This window comes from Aquila chrysaetos, chromosome 14, assembly GCF_900496995.4.
Source record: "Aquila chrysaetos chrysaetos chromosome 14, bAquChr1.4, whole genome shotgun sequence".
Taxonomy (NCBI): domain Eukaryota; kingdom Metazoa; phylum Chordata; class Aves; order Accipitriformes; family Accipitridae; genus Aquila; species Aquila chrysaetos.
In genome coordinates, this window is record NC_044017.1 from 22,242,951 (window position 1) to 22,262,472 (window position 19,522).

Consider the following 19,522-nt stretch of genomic DNA (forward strand, 5'->3'; position numbering starts at 1 on the left):
GGCAATAAATTAAATTACATTTCCCAAGTTGAGTCTGTTTTGCCCATGATGGTAATTGGTAAGTAATCTCCCTGTCCTTATGTCAACCCATGAAGTTTTTGTCATATTTTCTCCCTCTGTCCTGTTGATGGAGGGGGAGTGATAGAGTGGCTTGGTGGGCACCTGATGGCCAGCTCAGGTCAACCCACCACACTCTCTCATAAAGTGCTAGTCAGGAAAAGGCTCAGTAATGACTTACCTAGGGTCAAACATGTCCACCACGTGTCTACCTTGGTCAAACACATCCACAGATGATATTCTCGTCAAAATACAGCGTCTCCCTTCATAGAATCTGATCCCAAACTAGCATTGCATACAGAAAATGTGAAGGTTTAGAGATTAAGTCTTAGCCACAGGTACAAATGGTTTTGTTGGTTTTTTGTTGCCACCTTGCTCCTCCCAGTTCTATTACTGGTGCTCTCTGTGTGGCCTACAAGAACAGAAGACAAAGCCCAGAGTCAAAGACTTACATGAGCAGAAATATGTGTACAGAAGGACTGGAAGGAAAAGCAGAGGTGAAAATTCTTCTTGTATGGCTTTTCTACATGGTGAAACTTGGTTGCAACAGAAACTATTTCAATTATTTGCCAATGTCAGACCACTTGGAAGTAAGTCCTTTCCAAGTGCTAACTCTGAAACATGAACTCCCAAAGACCACTCTGACCAGAAGTCCTTTCCCTTGGAGAAAGAACTAACAATTTTTGACTATTTAAGTGAAGTCACAGTATAAAAAGGTATCAAACATAGTAATAATGACAAATACTCTGAGCAGAAATGGTGGCAAAAAAAATCACACTAGCATAGTTTTGTTTATTCTTTGCTCTTTATGATATATAGTAGCCCTAACTCTGTAGTTCACAGAACATCACTCCTCTGAACTGCAGTGCATCTAGTCCTTGAATTCTTCTTCATACATCTGTCATATTACATAAAGTATCAGGAACTTCTCAGCAGGATGACTTCTTTATAAAAATACCTAACCTGTTTTGGAAAAGAGACGTGAGTTTTTTGAGGTGAGAATGACAGAAATAAATGGAATTATGTAGTATTAATGGTGAATATTAATTGATTACTTGAGAAATTAAAAGTTGAACAATACTTTTGAAAAAGTTTGCTTCATTTCAGCTTCCTACATCTATATTTAGAGCCTTTTAATTTAGCACTCAGCACCTGGTTACTACTACTACTTCATAAAGGCTTGTACAAAATCTGGAAGGTCATGCCAGTGACACAGTTTTGACTGGCCCCAAGCTGCTGATTATTTTGTAGGCTCTGTTTAATTCTCTCTTGTTTTCAAGAAAGCCATGTGTGCCTGCAAACGATGTGTAATGTTTGTTATTTCTGGATGAATGCACTTAATTATCTCTAAAAATCATTTAATCAACAGATGTCTCCTCCTCCTTCTTTTGTACTAATCATTCTCCACATTTGCGAAACTTTTTTTTCTGAGTCCTTGTGTTCCCTTTCTTCTTATCTCTGAAGGATTTCTCCTCCAGGGCAAAGCTCTCTCTCAAAACCAAAAATGTGTAGCTGCTTAAAGCACACCATAAAAGCTTTGTAAACATTCCCTGGTGCATGTTTGAATACATACATGAGATCTGCCCAGACAGCTTAAAAGAAAAAAAGAAAAAAGGGGGGGGAAATAAAAAGCGCACATAATTTTAGTAATTGCTCCAGTATGTTGTAAAAGCTAATGCTTCAAAATACCCTACAGTACTACTAGCACTACATTATGGGTAAAAGATCAAAAATGTTCAGGGCTCATAAATCAGGAGGTGTACAAAGGGGAAGTTACCCTCGTAAGGTTAACACTACAATTAATAGCAGTTACATTTTCTGGTAAATCTTAATGACTATATGGGTAAAAAATTTAGAATCGTATTTCAAAGTGGAAAGAGAAATAGAAAGTATTGCCTTTGCAAAATAACTGTTAATATTGTGGAATCAACTTCATTTTTTTTGTATACAATCATAAATTTTTAAGCCCTGGTACTGCAATATTTTAATCTATTGTTATTATGGTAGCTGAGAAATGAATAGAATAAGTACTAATAATGAAAAATAGGTGTGTTTTCTTTATATAGTGTGAAACAAAACATTTTCAGCTAAAAAAATTTCTGCTTTTGTGCTTCAGAGAAGTACAGGGCTCTGACACAACCACTTAGGTTGTAAGAAATCCAGGAAAAAAGTAACCTAGGATTGCTTAAAAGGATATAATTCTCCAATTTGAGGAATTATTTCCATGCTTTTAGCCAAATATAAAGCCAAAACAATGATCAAGTCTGAAAGACAAAACAATGACACAGTTTTCAAAACTACATTTCTTTTTAGAATTTGTTTATTCACAGAAATGCCCTATAGGCTTGTTGATATATAATACAGTCTCTTAAAGAAATACAGAAATAGTGTTACAGAAATAGCAGTCTTTGACAGAAAATATTAACAAGTGTTTTTCAGCCCCAAACCAAGAAAATGGCTCTACACTTTTTTTCTATAGTATGTCATTTATCCATTTCTGTAAATTCATATAACCATATCCACTCATCTCACTGAGAATGTCAGACAGCTTTTTATCATAATTTATGTAGGCTTGTTTTTCCTGGGTCCTGCATCCCAGTATACATTACAAAAGAGAATACTTTCCCATACCTATTAATTTTAGTATTAGTACTACTTACCACTGTATTATTATTACCCATGGTGCCTAAAAACATTTGCTGTGGATCAAGACTCTACTGCTTTTCACATGGTACAAACACATACCGAGACAATTGTCCTTTCTCTACAGAGCTGACATTGTGAATACAGAATAGGTGGATATAATGGTTGTTACAAGGTATGTACTTCATACGATAAAATACAAGCATTTATACTCCAGTATAAATGGCTCTATGGAGTTAATCTCCCATCATAGCCAATGAAGAGAAATGAGTACTCTTAAATTGCAGACCTAATTTAGAGATCTAAACCAAATAAAAGATATTGCAACATATGCATGGCTTAAATATTTTAACATTTTACATAATGGTTTTGGTAGAAAATATCTGCACCATAATGTGAATAGTAAATTCAGACCTGGACTACACTGTATAATTTTGCTAGTACAGCCATTTTGGAGCAAAATGTCTGAGCTGTTAAAACCAGACATTTTGTTGTTTTAACTAATACTACATGGTGAAATTGTGCAAATTTGCTAACAGAAAAAAAGTCCTTTTTGGCATACGGTTTCTGTACACGTGGGTTCTGCTGATATAGCTATGGGTGTATTGCTATTATGGCAATAGACAGGCTATAGAATACTCAAGCCTCTCAGGGAAACAATTGCAGAAATCATTAAGGAAATCTAATTTGCATGGGCCCCAACTTCCCTAAACATGGTCTTCCTGTTAAGAGTCAGTTTGAAAGATAGTTTAGTGCTAGTTGACCTTAAATACAAATGTTATGCCTTAGGGAATAAAGGCTATTATCAAAGAACGGATGCAACGTATTTATTATGTATTGAAACATCAGTGTGACATGGTGGTCTTCAAGACATACAAAAAAATAGATTTCAGTGATTAACTCTTTGTCTGGTAAAATGCTTGGTAACAAAAATGCTACCTGAGACAGAGTTTAAATTATTCTGTAATTTAATAGTACAATAGTAATAGTACAATAGTACAATAGTAACAGAACTATTGTACATTTACCCGACTATTGAGACATTGGACAAATGACATGTGATTATTCAAGGTTTTTAGCCTTTTTTATAGATCCTAGGGAGCCATCACATGTAGGAAACTCTACTTACTGAACTGCAGAGCAGTTAACTAACTACTAAAATTTGAGAACATTAGGGTTACGTTCTTGTCATCACCCATCAGATTTTCACCATCTAAATATTATGTGTACAGCAATCTCATCTAATCTTTTTCCACAGTCAACAGAGAAATAATGACTCTCTGCTGACTATGGTAACCGGACTGTCTTTTGACTTAGGAATGACTTTTTGGGGTCTAACATTTGTATCACTAAACTCAGCCTCTTGAGAGAAAGAACAAACTGTGTTTTAATTTAAAAGAGGGGTTTGGACCAGTATTTATTTATTTGGTCATAGTGTCCTTAGGGAAAGAGGTACTAGTGCCAGAACCCAGTCAGGTTTGAAGTATACTGTTAAGAGAAGTTAAGAGCGGACACCCACTCCACCCGCGCCTGCGCAGGACACTCCTGCCTGGCTACAGGAGCCCAGCCCGGGTCCCGGGTCCCGGGGTCTCTGCCCAGGCTGAGGGACGCATCTGCCGCTGTCCCCTTTGCACTAGTGAAGCTGCTGCAGTACTGAGATTGAGTGTGTACCCCAGACACACACACGGACACGCGCCGAGGACACGGACACGGCCTGTCAGACGGAGCAGGGGGTGCCTGCGGCAGCCCCCCCACTCAGGACTCAGCCCAGCCACGTCCCCTCCTCCTGTGGGGCTGGCAGAGGCAGAAGGTCCCTGCTGCAGCACACACCCCGCACTCTCCACCTGCACCGGCGCCTTCGCCGATCCCCCCGGCACCGGCACGGACCCTCTGCCCGCCCGCGTCCCGGCCCCCCTTACCCGCCCCACGGGTCCCCGACTCGCCGGCCGGTCCCGCTCAGAGTTTGCCAGCAAATCCACATGGACACCTTATGCACATCCAGTCTGGGTGAGGTACAGACACTCGCCTCCAGCAGCCAGCACCAGGCACACTAGCTATGACCCGCGGTCCTGGCTTCAGCTTGGATAGAGTTAATTTTCTTTCTAGTAGTTGCTATAGTGTTATTTTTTAGATTTAGGATGAGACGAATGTTGGTAACACACTGATGTTTTCAGTTGTTGCTAGTAGTGTTTAGACTAATGTCAAGGATTTTTCAGGTTCTCATGCCCAGCCAGCGAGAAGGCTGGAGGGGCACAAGAAGTTGGGAGGGGACACAGCCAGGACAGCTGACCCAAACTGGGCAAAGGGGTATTCCATACCATGTGATGTCATGCCCAGTATATAAACTGGGGGTGTTGGCCTGGGGGGACAGATCGCTGCTCAGAAACTGCCTGGACATCGGTCTGCAAGTGGTGAGCAATTGCATTGTGCATCGCTTGTTTTGTATATTCCAATCCTTTTATTATTATTGTCATTTTGTTATTGTTATTATTATCATTATTAGTTTCTTCTATTCTGTTCTATTAAACTGTTCTTATCTCAATCCACAAATTTTACCTTTTTCCTTGCGATTCTCTCCCCCATCCCACTGGGTGGGAGGGAAGTGAGTGAGTGGCTGTGTGGTGCTTAGTTGCTGCCTGGGGTTAAACCACGACACCAGCAGTCCTGCTCCAGCACCGAGCCCCTCACTCACTCCCGTCCCCCCAGTAGCTGTTCTTTGGGAAACACACCTCTCCCATCCCACTGGCTGGAGGTTGAAGACCCCACTGGCTCCAGTAGCTGACACCACAGGCCAGGGGTGCCCACAGCCCCAGTCTGAATCCAGCAAGTAGCACCCAGTCCCCTCACACCAGCCCTCCCAGTAGCTGGCACTGAGTCCTTGCAGCACTGGTACACGTGGAATAGGGAATAAGATTATGCAGAGAGGTCATTACGAAAGGAACTAATAAAACAGGACAGACTGTGGTGATCAGGCACAGGGCTCAACCAGACGAGCATACTGATGGGCCCTGTTTTGCACCTGACTGGCCCCTTTTATACATTTTTCTGTCTGTTCCTGCTTTGTTCCTCCCTTATCCCCCTGCCCTGCACCAGCTGGCACAGTCTTACTGATCCCCACAGCCCGACCTCTAATATCCCGGACCTTGAGGTTTGCATCCTTAGCAGCAGCAAAGTCCTGGTTTGCCTACAGTTTCTTGATAGCTCATCAGTTACTGTGACCGGCCAGGTTTGTTTCTTGTCTTTGTCTCCATTATGTTTGTCTGCCAGGTTTGTGTCTCTCTACATTTTGTTTATGGCTTCCCCATTTTCCCTAGCAAACCATTTGATAATGTTCTTGATCTGACAATCTTAATGAAACATTTTCACAGTCCCACATACCTTATCAATTAATGTGACTGACCAGGTTTGGTTCTCCTACGGCCCCTCCTATCACTTGTCAGTGAGGCTTGTGCTTTGTATGTTCTTGTTTATGGCTTCCTACTTTACTTATTATCCCTTTTTGCATTGAAAAGGTTGTTGCCTAGACACCCTTAAAAGAGCAGACACTCCTTCCACATGCATTTACCAACATAACAGTTATTCAGAGGAATATAACAAGGGCTTGGTATACAGATAATTGTGTGAGGCTATCTTATGTTTGTAAGAAGCTAATAGCCAGAAACTGAGGGGATGCTTAGAAGAAAAAAAAAAAGGCATACGGGCTTGTAGGAAAGATATAGAGAGGCTTTTTACCAAGGACTGTAGTGACAGGACAAGAGGCAGTGGTTTTAAACTGAAAGAGGGTAGATTTAGGTTGGATATAAGGAAGACATTTTTTACAATGAGGGTGGTGAGACATTGGAACAGGTTACCCAGAGAAGTTGTGGATGCCCTGTCATTGGAAGTGTTCAAGGCCAGGTTGGATGGGGCTTTGAGCAACCTGGTCTAGTGGAAGGTGTCCCTGCTCATGGCAGGGGGGTTGGACTGCATGGTCTCTAAAGGACCCTTTGAACTCAAACCATTCTGTGATTCCATGAGTCTAGTATTCCAACTGGAACAATAACTTGTGAAGAACCAGCAAATACATGAGGAGACTTTAGACCAGAAATTTTAAGTAGACTTTTTGAATAATTTTTTTAGTTATATATGAAGAGATATGAACTGCACAAAATTAGTTCTGAAGGTAACAACATGGGTTAAACTCTACTTTGTGAAACCTTTTATTGCTGTCTATACTGTTAACAGTTGTGGGTTTATAGTGCTAGGATCCCTGTGGTTTTAGTTCATCCTTGTTTCCAATATCAACAAATTTTCCCATATAATTATCATAGCATTCTGGTTTTATGGAATTTAAGTAATGTCTGAACACTAGCTTTAGCCTTCCTTCGCTAGGTCTGTGCCACAATGATCCTTCTAGCACTGTGGTCTGTTTGCATTATCTAAGGACGGTAATTCTGAAAAAGTCTTTTTTATCTTAGTTCACATTCACCTTGTACTTACTTCACAAAGGCACAAATAAATACACTTGCTGAAAACTGATGGAGAATAAAGCCCACTGGTTTCATTTACACCTACGTGATACAACTGAATATACCACACAGAGTGTGAGGCAATTGAATAGAACAGAAAATGCTGGTCCAGCTTTCATAGAATGCATAATAAAGTATTTTCTTCTCTATTTTCCTGCCTTCCCTAGCTGTACTTATAAAGAGGAATGGAAGAAGGAATTTTATCCTGGGTTTTCTGTATTATTAAAGTAGGGGAAAGGAAGAAAGACAGTCTCCTATGTCAGACATATGAGATATCAATGAAAGTGAAGTAGGTCTAATTCTGATTCAGATTGTGTACTGCCTTGAAAGAACTTTGGTCCTCAACCTGACTCTTTTGTGCTCATTTTTGGAACTGAGAGCATTATCCCCAGTTGTGCAATAGAAACAATTTGTTCCAGGGTCCTTAGCCAGTAGTTTTCCAGAAACAAGACGAACTACAAAGCAATTCTCCCAGCACGTTTGTCAGAACAATGTGATACATGCCCAAGTGCAATAGTAGCAACAAAGCACTGATGATATTTCTAAAGCACGACTTAATTAAGTTGTTGTTCATGCAGTAAATACAACATCAGACTCCCAGGCCTGTCCTACTGTGTTGAGGGACATTAGAGTTACATAGCAGACATTGGAAACAAGGACACGCTTCAGGCATAATGAAGAAACCTTGGGAAAAAAAAAAAAAATCCAAGCAAATGAGGGAACAAAAGGAACCCATGACAGATAATGCAGTAAAAGATATTGGATCAAAAGCTATTTTTACTTCTTTTCATGTAAATGAAAGTTCTAAGGAATTTTTTTGCAATAGAAATGAGTGGTTTGAGGATTCTATGCCAAGAAGAAGACAGTAGCAATAATAAATAAATAAAAATGTGAATGAAACTAAGGTAAACTAAACTAAAACTTTCATTTCCCGTGATAAGGAAAAATTGGTCTATAGTTACAAAAAACTAGTGTAATTAGGAAGGACTGAATAGCTTTACGTTCTTGGCTATTACCAAACTAGGTTATTTCTCTGTTCTGATAGACCTACTCAAAGGGAAAAGGTATTCCAGATGTTGTATTTACTGCTCTTTTAAACCTCTAAATCATAAATCCAGATATATGAGAGAGATGGAGAAAAGTTAATTTGTTTATTTGTTGTGTGAATTGTGGTGCAAAATAGCACTTAATGGAAATACTAATGAGAATTTTACTTAAGTCTATATTGCTCTTTAAAGGTCTAAGAATGGTTTATCGGAAAAAAAAGTCCATTGTACTTGCAAATATATTTCTCAGCTTCCAGGTTTATCTAAGTATAAAAACAGGAGCAGTTCTTTCTGCAACACTTTCAGCAGGTACAGGTATGTCTTGCTGTTCCATGACAGTGATGTTATGAACTGACACATTCCTGCTCATGTTATTCAGGCAGAAAATCCAGCATAGGTATGCCTGTCTATGCCTGCCTCTGCTTGATTTCATAGGTAAGGAGGCTGTGGAAGAATATCTGCCATGAGTTTGGCCACCTTCTTCTCTATTCGCCTGAAGGAAATGAGAATCAGAACAACTGGCTTTAGAAGTCAGGTATTGTTTGCATGTGCTGCCTGATATTTTAAAGCATTTGATTGCATGGAAACATATCACTTAATAATTCTGTGATTTGTGTCCTTCATCCTACATGGTGATGGAAGTGGTTTGTGATCAATGAACAGCATAAATTTGTCACTTTTCAAGTAATATTTTAGTAATTCTACATTCCAGTTTGCAATCTAAAGTTTTTAATGACAGAATATTTTTTTTTTAAATCAGGGTATAGTTTTAGCCATAAGCATAGTTTGTCTTTCCTTGTCCTCTGCTTGAAATCACATCAGTCTATTTCCTCCACTGATAGCATCAAATTGTGAATTAAAACCTTTTCAGAAAATGGGATTATGCAGCACTGAAAGGCCTGAAAAGCCACTGTATGTAGAAGGACACTAGTATTCCACTTACCTGCCCTCTATAACAGTGATGGTTCTTGTTTGTTTTCAGTTCCTTCTACAAGTTCCAGGTCTTTATTGTGGATTGTCCATGGATGAAGATGCTTTGGGGAAGGGAGGGCGGGGAAGGGGAGAGAGGAAAAAAAAAAAAAGTATCAAATGGATAGGGAAAAAAGAAAACTAACCCCTGCTGAGGCATTGCTGACAGTCAGTCCCTGTGGAAGTACAGCCCATTTAATATTTGCTACTAGGAATTGATAGTGGAACTGAATGGTTGTAGAAATGTGGAAAAGAAAAGATGTGGCTGAAAAAGGTAGCCTCAACAGGAGGATGAGAAATGAGAGGAAGAAAAGCAAACAGAAGCTAAAAGAAACCAATGGGGCTTTTTTTTCTCTTTGTTTTTGTTTTTCCCAGAGTGCAACAGGTTGATCAATATAAACACAGTTAAATATGTACCAGTTATTTTCCTAATTTTATTTCTAATCTATACAGGTATTTTTCTCCCCCCCCCCCCCCCCCCCCCCCCGAAATACTCTATTTTTAGAAATTGATTTTTGAGATAATCTCTCTATTCTGATGTATAGAAAAAATTGCCATGTACAGTGTTTCACGAAAGAAAGAATATACTGTACTGGTAAAGCACTGAATGGAATCTTGTATTATAAAATCATTTTGTTTTGTAGTATTGCTTTAACAAGTAGATCCATGAGCCCTGTAACTAGCAAAAAGAAGTTATGCATGCATCTGAGCACCAATAAAAGCTTTTCCTCAGGCTGATACGTTTACAATGTTACATTCAAGGTCTTTTGTGTTCAGACCTCATTGAAGATGGACACACAGACAGACGGCTGGACATATAAGCACATCTGTACACAAATTACACAAGCTGCATTATGATTTGGTAAGTCTCAGTATCCTAGAGACCCACCTAAAGAAAAAAAAAACAGGTTGTCTGATACAGCAGCCTTTAATAATTGCTAAGAAAATGATTACGCATTTTCAGGTTGTACAATTTGGATATTAAACTGTTAAACTATTAAACTTCATGAAAAAAATTACATTTGAATGTTTAAATTTTGAAAGTTTGCCTTTAAATTAAAGTGTTTATTAAGAAGTATAAATGTTTTTTATTATTTTGATTTTTTGTATGTGTACTACATCTTACCATAAAGGCTTATCTTGGAAAGACCATATCTTGGAAATAGTATCATCCTAAATCTACCAGTCTTTGTAATGTCTTTGACAACACTGATACATGAAATCATAATGAATAGCATTTCTAAGCACAACACCATCTTTTATAATCACATTGTTTTACATGTTACTTTGTGGCTATTTGCATTCATTTTTAGTACATTTACCAGTCATATGCTTTCTATGACTAATTTAATCTTTCAACATTGAATTCTTAGGCCACTATTTTCTGAGGAACTGCAGTGACTTTTCATCTGATATACCATATAGTAACTCCAGATAAAAGGGTAATGTTGCACTTATACTTCTTTATAGCTCCTATCTTCTGTAGAAAGTCTGGAACTGCTTCATGGAGATCTCTGCAGGATGATTTCCATTTTCCCTTTGAGGAATTTCAAAGATGTTTTCCTTCAAATAGGAAATTTCAATATTTCTGTGACACTTTCACCATGAGAGCAATGTGCCACAGTCACACATGATGGGGGGCACTATAATATCCTTACACATGAGATGATACTATATTGCTGCTATTGAGGTTAATCCTTTAGTATTTTTGGATAGCACTTAAACTATTTGACTGAAGGTCTCATTCATGTTTCTTTTTACCCAGTGCTTCCAAATAAATCTTCAAGTTCTGCATTAGTCTGAAATAGACCTAAAATCACCTTTCAGGTATAGAAAATAGAAACTCATGTTTTTCATTTGTGCCAGATTTTTGTTCAGTAATTCAGCTTATAGCTAATTTTCTCCAAATATTTAGAACTACAGAATAGGTAAATTAATACCTGACTAGGCAAATTCTCAAGATCAAGCTTTCATGTGCTGTGCATCAAATTGAACCTGCTTTCTTTAGCAAGCTTTTGAAACATATAATTGATTAAATCACTGGCAGTTTCGAGTACATTTACAAATGAAATTGCACCCTGGTAAATAACATATGTCCATTTCTAATAAAAGGCAATAGTGTTTGTACTGACTGGATAGTCCTCAGGATGCTCAGAACTCTTCTGACCTAGTCTTGGCTGAGCTACTTTTATCTTGTAACAATTCCCTACTGGTAAGGGAATACCTGTCTCCCTTCTTAGCAGTACAGACATAGTCTATCAATCCAACAGGCTACAAGGAGTTGAGAGAAATCTGTCTGACATGCAGGGAATATAGTATCTGAACCTCATGGTAGGTTATGGATGGTAAGGGGAGCAAGGCAAGATTGTGTTCAGCTCAGAATTGAAAAAGGGACATTCTGACTTGTTAGATAAGAAGGATGCTAAGGGAGAAGTGGCTCAAAGTGTAATGGGATGAAATCAGGCTGGGATAAGAACAGAAACAATATACAAGTGGATATTCTTTCCAGAAGAGGAAAACCAGTTCAATCAAGACATGAAATAGGTTCCCAGGTTTGTCAGTCCTATAAATCTTCTTATTAGAGGCAATATTAACCCAGTAGGGTGATAAATCTCATATAAAATAACTGCTTTTTTTAAGGATACATTTTGGGTTTCGATAACTGTATAGCATGATGAAGTGGGATACTGAAGTGGTATGTGATGGATTTGTTCATGTGTGACTTCAGTGACAGCAATATGAAACATGATCAAGTCAGGCTTGGAAATAGGTGCATATAACTCTAATATGTAGAACAAATTTTCCTGAAAATTTCTCAGCTTCCTGGATATGGGACTACTCAAACAACTCCAAAGCAACCAGTCCTATGAGTCCTAGGACACTTACAACACCTGCTAACCACTAGTTCAACACTTTCTTTGTTAGAAGAATACAGAAATAAAGATGGAGCTGACAGAGGGTGAAACAGAAGCCGAGACTTGTACATGCTTTGATAAAAGCTTACTTTAGACTTAAAAATATTTACATTTACAGAGAACAATTAATTAAACAAGATATCACCTTTAATTTTTGATGTGTTTTTTTCAATGCTCCTTTAAAAATTTTAATATATGATGCTGCATACATCAGCAGACCAAACTGATATAACAGACCAACCATATAGATGAAGCAGTTACAGGATTTATATTTCTCAGGATAACAAGAGTAATGGCACCTTTATTGCTTATTGTATGGGGTAACTACAGGGGTAGATAGTAAGAGAAAACAGGTGGAATGGAAAAAGTCTTTCAGAATTTCACAATTTAAAAATCAACCCTCCAGTGTAAGCTAGTTATCCAGATTCCTGCTATATTCTGTAGCACAAACTATACCCTTAAAAACAATCTTTTGGTAATAGATTTATGATCCTACTGGCTTAATACTTCCTGATCTAAAAAAAAAAAAAAAAACCCAAACCAAAACCCCCCAAAACCCCAAACCCCCCAAAACCCAACCAAAGAAACAACAACAAAAAACCACCACAAAAACCTAACCCCAGATGAATCCTGTCTGGAGGTGCTTATTTCTGTCCACTGAATGCAGAGGGAGTCTGGATGACAGCTTTTGACCACAGAACTAGCATTGATGCAGATAAACTTTTTTAGATTAATTCTACCTATGCTTATACACTGAAAAGTTATTATCATTTTGAGTAATCATGTATTCTAGAAGAGAATTGTTCTAAACAGAACAGCAGGATGAATACTGGCAGAGGAGCAGATGACTCCTCCACATCAAAAGATATACTAAAGGTTGATTTCACCAGTGATTTATTGGCATACAGTGGAGTTTCACCTGTTAAAGGTTCATTCATCAGATCAGATCTTTCAGTGAGGCTGATGTGGAGAAGGACACATAGGCTTGCATGCTTTTTTTGGTGTGGTACATATAGATACTTCAATATTTACAAAACACAGGAAATTTACAGTGGCATGTCTTTGCCTAGCTTGGAGAAAAGAATGACAGACTCCTGAGAGTTATCTGCTGCCAACTTATTCCAGATTTAATCACAATGTAAACCTAAACAAGAAGAAAGAGGTGTGGTACTGGATCTGGCTGGGATGGAGTTAATTTTCTTCATCACAGCCCATATGGTGCTGTGGTTTGGATTTGTGACTAGAACGGTGTTGATATCACACCAGTGTTTCAGCTGTTGCTGAACAATGCTTGCACAGCATCAAGTTTTTTTTCTTTTTCCACTCTGCCCCACAAGCCAGTAGGCTGCCTGCCAATGGGGTGTAGTGAATAAATTACCTCTTTGCTTTGCTTGCATACTCAGCTTTACTTCACCTATTAAACTGACTCTGTCTCAATCCATGAGGCTTCTCACCTTCCACTTTCTCCCCATCCTGCAGGAGAGGGGAGTGAGCAAGCAGCTGTGTGGGTGGGGGTCAACCCACCGCAGATGTAGATATAAAAAAGGAGACAATAAAACAGATCAAATATTTATTCGATGTGAGGCTTCTTCACTTCCATGATTGTTTTCATAAGCATATGCTTGTTTTATCCTTGATGGTATTGCAGTCATGCTAGCTTTCAGTATGTTTGGTAAATGAGAACCTGTCCTTGGTTCAAACTGAGTTAGGCATTGACTGGACCAGGAGAAGATTGCAATGTAAAACTAGCAAGGGAGAGAAGAGAGACCTGTATGTGCAGTACAAGGTAGCAAACAAGCACAGATACTTTGTAATGTAAACTCTTCTATACCAAACAAGGTAGAACAGTCCTCGCTGTCCATAAATCCTAAGGGAGGGGCAAGTAAAAGTTGTTACCTGAAAAAAACTACTAAAAACCTGAGAGGAAAATATGACACCAGCTTTCTCCTACAATGTTTCAAAATAGATTTTTTAAGCAGAGTTTTATAGTGAATGAAGGAATGAAGTTTTAGTAGTGACAAATTCCTAAGTGTTTTTTGATACGCTCTTTAGGCATACTACTTTGTGCCAATCAGTTTCATGAACACATTATGCCAAGTAAGTCAACTTGCAGCCTAGTCCTTTGTCACTGTTTTGCCATGATCCATCACAAAATACAACTTCTTACACATTTTTCCTCCTTTTCCTTTAAGCAATACTAATATTTATTTTAATGGTTTTTTTTAAAGTAATATTAACCATAAAATTAAAGTCTTAAAGCCAACGGTGAAAAAATGAAACTGCAAAATGTGCATATGTGCAGTCACTGAGCCAGGACAACAGTGTTGTGTAGATACTTGTGCCTGTGTTCCTTCATTCTACTCAGAATTTGCAGCTCCATCTGGTTAGATTAGCTTTCAGATGTTAAATGACTGAGGAAGTTCTCACAGGAAAAGTTACTTTTTTTGCAGTCTTTGCACCTTTGAAATTTCAATATCACAGATATTCTTCTCTAAACTTCCTTCCAGTAAATTTACCAGTATGTGTATATGGAATGTAATCGTATTACTTTCACCCGCACATCCTCTCTTTGTAATAAAAAGACATGGAAGGCACCCACAGATTTTTCTACTATCTACTGCAGTCTCTGCAGACATTCTTTCCATTATCTGGAAGAGCACATCTCTGGTGCAATGGAGGAATGCCAGTTCTTTCGCTGGGACACAGCAATTTTTAGGAGCTTTAGTTTTTTCCTTGAATCAGATTTTTCTTTTTTTCCTTTGACTTAGAAGATGAATATAGGTTTCTGAAAACATAAATTCTGATCTGACTCACTTCTACCTGTTACTCATTATTAAGTTTAAACTTTAAAAGGCACCTTGATCTGAGAACACAAAGCTTATCTATTGTTTCAGCTCTATTCAACTAAATACAAGAATCTTATAAAGTGCAGTACACTGTGTTCTTCAAGTATTTATTAAGACTAAGACCTCAGTTTTTATTCAAGAGTCATTTTATTACTGAAAAATATTACTGATGATCTACTTTAAGTAAGAACTAGCAAAACAGAGTTAAAAGACTCTTCAGATAGCCAATCTTCAGAGAATTATATGTCCCCTAAAGTACATGAAGGCCATTCTCCACAATCTGTTTCCTGAATTCTTTTTCTGTATCTCAGTGTCTGTTTCAGAGTGTCATGGAAATCTTCATTTTACAGTTTTAAATAGCTTACCTATCTTCTAGATATCATTTGAAAAAGAATCCCTGTTGTCCAGGAAAGCCAGAAGAAGCCAGTTTGAATTAGTGTGTCGATTATCAGAGGGTGCTGACAGCAGCATGCAAAATAGTATAGTGAAAAACTCTTTCACTTTCACTTGTTCCCTCTTGAGATGATCAGCAAGAACTCATTAATGGAACTTTCCACATTATGCTGTAAAAGTGTTGCTCCAATACACTATGTTGAGATTTTAATAGGACTTTCATCTAAAAAGAAGAGAAAAAGATACTTGAAAGACTAATAGCATAAGCTCTTATTTTATTCAATGTAACCATGCTATATTGCAAGGTTTATGTGACATACAGAGTTACAAACTGTGTGTGCTTTAATAATTAGTAGAGTATGCTATTATAATTTTGCTGAAGTGATGGAAATATATTTCATGGGTATGGCGAAAATACCATAGCCAGATGGTGCATGCTTCGCTACAGTCAGTGTCATTACTAAACATTTATTTAAAAGCTGTGGGAATTTTAAACAAATGTGATTATAGCATATAACCAAGCTGAAGTCAGCCATGTCAAAAGATGGGTCAATAAGATGATCTTAAGATCCAGTTTTTGTTTAAATGAGAGCTTGGATTCAAGGCCAGATCAAGGACAGAGTTTAGATGTTCCAAGGTTTTGGAAACTGCTGTCACAACAGCTTAACCACAGTGTCTAGAAGCTTAAAAAGAATTTCTCTTCTTCTGAAGCTATCAATAACCTGGATTAAAATTTTACTATTATGGATATTGGCACTCTGATTTTTACCTTTGTGGAAACAGAAGCTGAAGAGAGACTCCAGTCGGCTTTGGACCTAATCCTAAATCATAAATCGATGAAGGAGTTTCAGCTAAAGAAATCAAAATCGAATTTTATTTTGTATGTTTCAAGTATTGCTCTTGAAATTTTTATTTCAGTTATCTCTTTTAGTGTGAAGCTATCTGATTCAACAATGGAGTAGAACTAACCCTTTTATATCTGACTTACAGACTGTTGGCTTTTTTAATGTATTTCCCTCAAAAGCCACAACTCTAAAAAGATAAAATTTTGTGATCTTGATTTAAAGAAAGTCTTGTGCTTCTTCTTTAAACTCTGTTATGACTTCTCAAATATGGCAGAATTTATCTGGTATATCCATATATGACTAAGACTGATCAAAATACTTGAAATATACATTTAAAGTTCTATATCTGTTTAAACTACAGCTATATTAGCTTGCTCAAATGAAATATTGATATAACTAGTGAATGCGCTGCAATAAAAATATCTGTGCACAGAAACTGCAAAACCACGTGTTTTTAAGCAGTAAGTTTATTAGTAGTGTATGTAGAAATACAGTAATTTTCTGTTAATCCAAGTCTAGTTACCACAGTGCTGTGCAATTTCCTCCAGGTTACTTAGTAGGAACTGGTGATTTCTCTCTGAAACATTGATCTATTACATAAAAAACCATAAAGATTCAAAGATTTTCAGTTACTGAGGTGGACACTTCAAGAAGCCGTTCAAAAGTCTTTGCAAGTACAGTTTCTAATAAGAAGTTTCCATTCTCAGATATGATCTGCAACTGCATTCTCCAAGACAAACTTCTGAAAACTACACTGTAGAGAAACACAAGTTATGGCGTTCAAATCAAGAGTAACTACATGAAGTCTTATATCATACAGAAGGTTAGACTAGATATTCTAATGATCCTTTCTGGCCTGATAATCAATGAATAGGTGAACCTTCTCCAAGGTTTTAATTTCTCTCCACATTACAAACTTAGACTCTGGAAGAGCACTGGAAAAACACTGGTAACAGAATATAACATATATCTTCATAATTTAAAAAAAAAACCTTTAGAACAATCTTTTTGTTACTTGGCAGTTAAGAATATTCCTGTTTCTAGCTAAATGATTCTAGGCTTTTTATATATTTTAAAGGATATTACTCTTTTTTTTTCTCCCAAGGGCATTTTATATCCATTCTGAAAATTAAGTTGGCAGTTTTTGCAAGTGCATGAGAGTCTAAGCTCTTTAATGACGCTGGAATTTGTAGTGTGATCTTTGAAAGAGGAAAATTAACAGTAGAATATGATGAATTTCATGTAGTAATTATGCTGTGTGCTTTGACAGACAAATTTAGGTGAACAGACTGGGATTCAACTTGAGTAATAATAGCAGATAGTTATACAATTAGGACATTAGTTACTCAGATCCCATAATTCAGTTAGAATATGTAAGTAATATGTGGGAATTGTACATGGGAGCTAGAAAGTTCAAATGTGTTTGTTATAAACTTCTGTGATTCTGATGCAGTTGGTGGGGGTTTCAGATTTGTAGTTCATTGAGATCTTTGTTATTTACTCTTTCTTATATCCAAGTTGCCAGCCATATGAGAACAGCAGAACAATCTGCCTGTGAAAATGCAGATTGTAGATAACTCTGCTATATACCTACTTAAATGTAATGGCCATTGATTTCCTCTATGAGAATCTCTGTTTTTTTTTTATGATACATGTAAGGTAACATGCCAATTCTGTACTTATTTAAAGCCCTGTGCCAAAATTACAGACCATCCTGAATAGATTGTTGGCTCAATATCTTGTCAAAACTGTACTTAGAGCAGGAAAATTTAGCTGATTGGGACCTTATTTGTACAACCCCAGAAGTCCAAGACAAGCGGAAAGTCATTCTTAATGATAACTGTTCTCTCTTAACATATTCAGCAAAACTGATAAACCAATTCTTCAGTGCCTACAGAAATAAAACCTGAATGCTATCAGGCTTAACCTCCCCCCACCCCCCTTTTTTTTTTCCTTTCTTTAGTTATAAAAGAAGTTGAGCTGCAAGAAGAAATTTCTCATCTTTCAGAAACATGTGTTATCCCATTAAATAAAAAAACATGTGAGGGGAAGGACTGGAGCAATCTTGATGGAAGAAATAGCTGTTCGACTGAGTCCAAATGGGGAAAAATCTCAAATTATTGCATGATATAGTGTCCTCGTTTGGGCTGGAATAAAGTTAATTTTCTTCTTAGTAGCTGGTATAGTGCTGTGTTTTGGATTTAGGATGAGAAGAATGTTGATAACACACTGATGTTTTCAGTTGTTGCTAAGCAGTGCTTAGACTAAGTCAAGGGTTTTTCAGCTTCTGATGCCCAGCCAGCGAGAAGGCTGGAGGGGCACAAGAGGTTGGGAGGGGACACAGCCAGGACAGCTGACCCAAACTGGCCAAAGGGGTATTCCATACCGTGTGATGTCATGGCCAGTATATAAACTGGGGGGAGTTGACTGGGAGGGGCATCGTGGCTCAGGGATTGGCTGTGCATCAGTCAGTGGGCAATTGCATTGTGCATCACTTGTTTTGTATATTCTATATGATGATGATGTTGATGATGATGATTATTATTATTATTTCCCCTTCATTTTCTGTCCTATTAAACCGTCTTTACCTCAAGCCATGAGATTTACTTTTTTTTCCCCAATTCTCTCCCGCATCCCACTGTGGGCAGGCGAGTGAGTGAGTGGCTATGTGGTGCTTAATTGCCATCTGGGGTTAAACCACCACATATAGTGAGCCAATAATCCTGTTTATAAACATATCTGTCTACAATTTAGACAGCTGACACTGTAAAACCAAATGCATCTGAGCTTCTTAATACAATCCATATATCATGCTACAAGCCACTGGACTTCTAAGAGAGTCACAGACCTACTTTTTCGCTTTCTTTCTCTTAGGAAAGTAGTTTATTGCAGCCTGGAAGAAAGTATGCTTTATTTTCAAGATTTTTCTTATTACATTTTGTTGTTGACATAATGGACATGTGAAAACTAACATAGGGATGCTGTGGATGGCTGCAAAGCTGGTGCTTGCTTCTCTGCAGGGAAAAAAAGGGTCTTTAGCCACTTTCAATGATCCTTTTATTCTCCAAATTGGGTCTTATGATAACTACTTAAATCAGTGATGCACTCTGTCTCATCATTGTGAAATTTTTATGACTTGAAATGTAAAATTAGTTTACTAGAGAAATATTTTAAAATCTAATGTATTTTTTTAAAAAGCTAAGTATTTGTGATTATGTCTTTGGCTATTTGCATTTATAAAGCTTTGATCTTGTAGTCCTTCCAATTAACTGAAAATCCATTTCTGAAGCATATTTTATT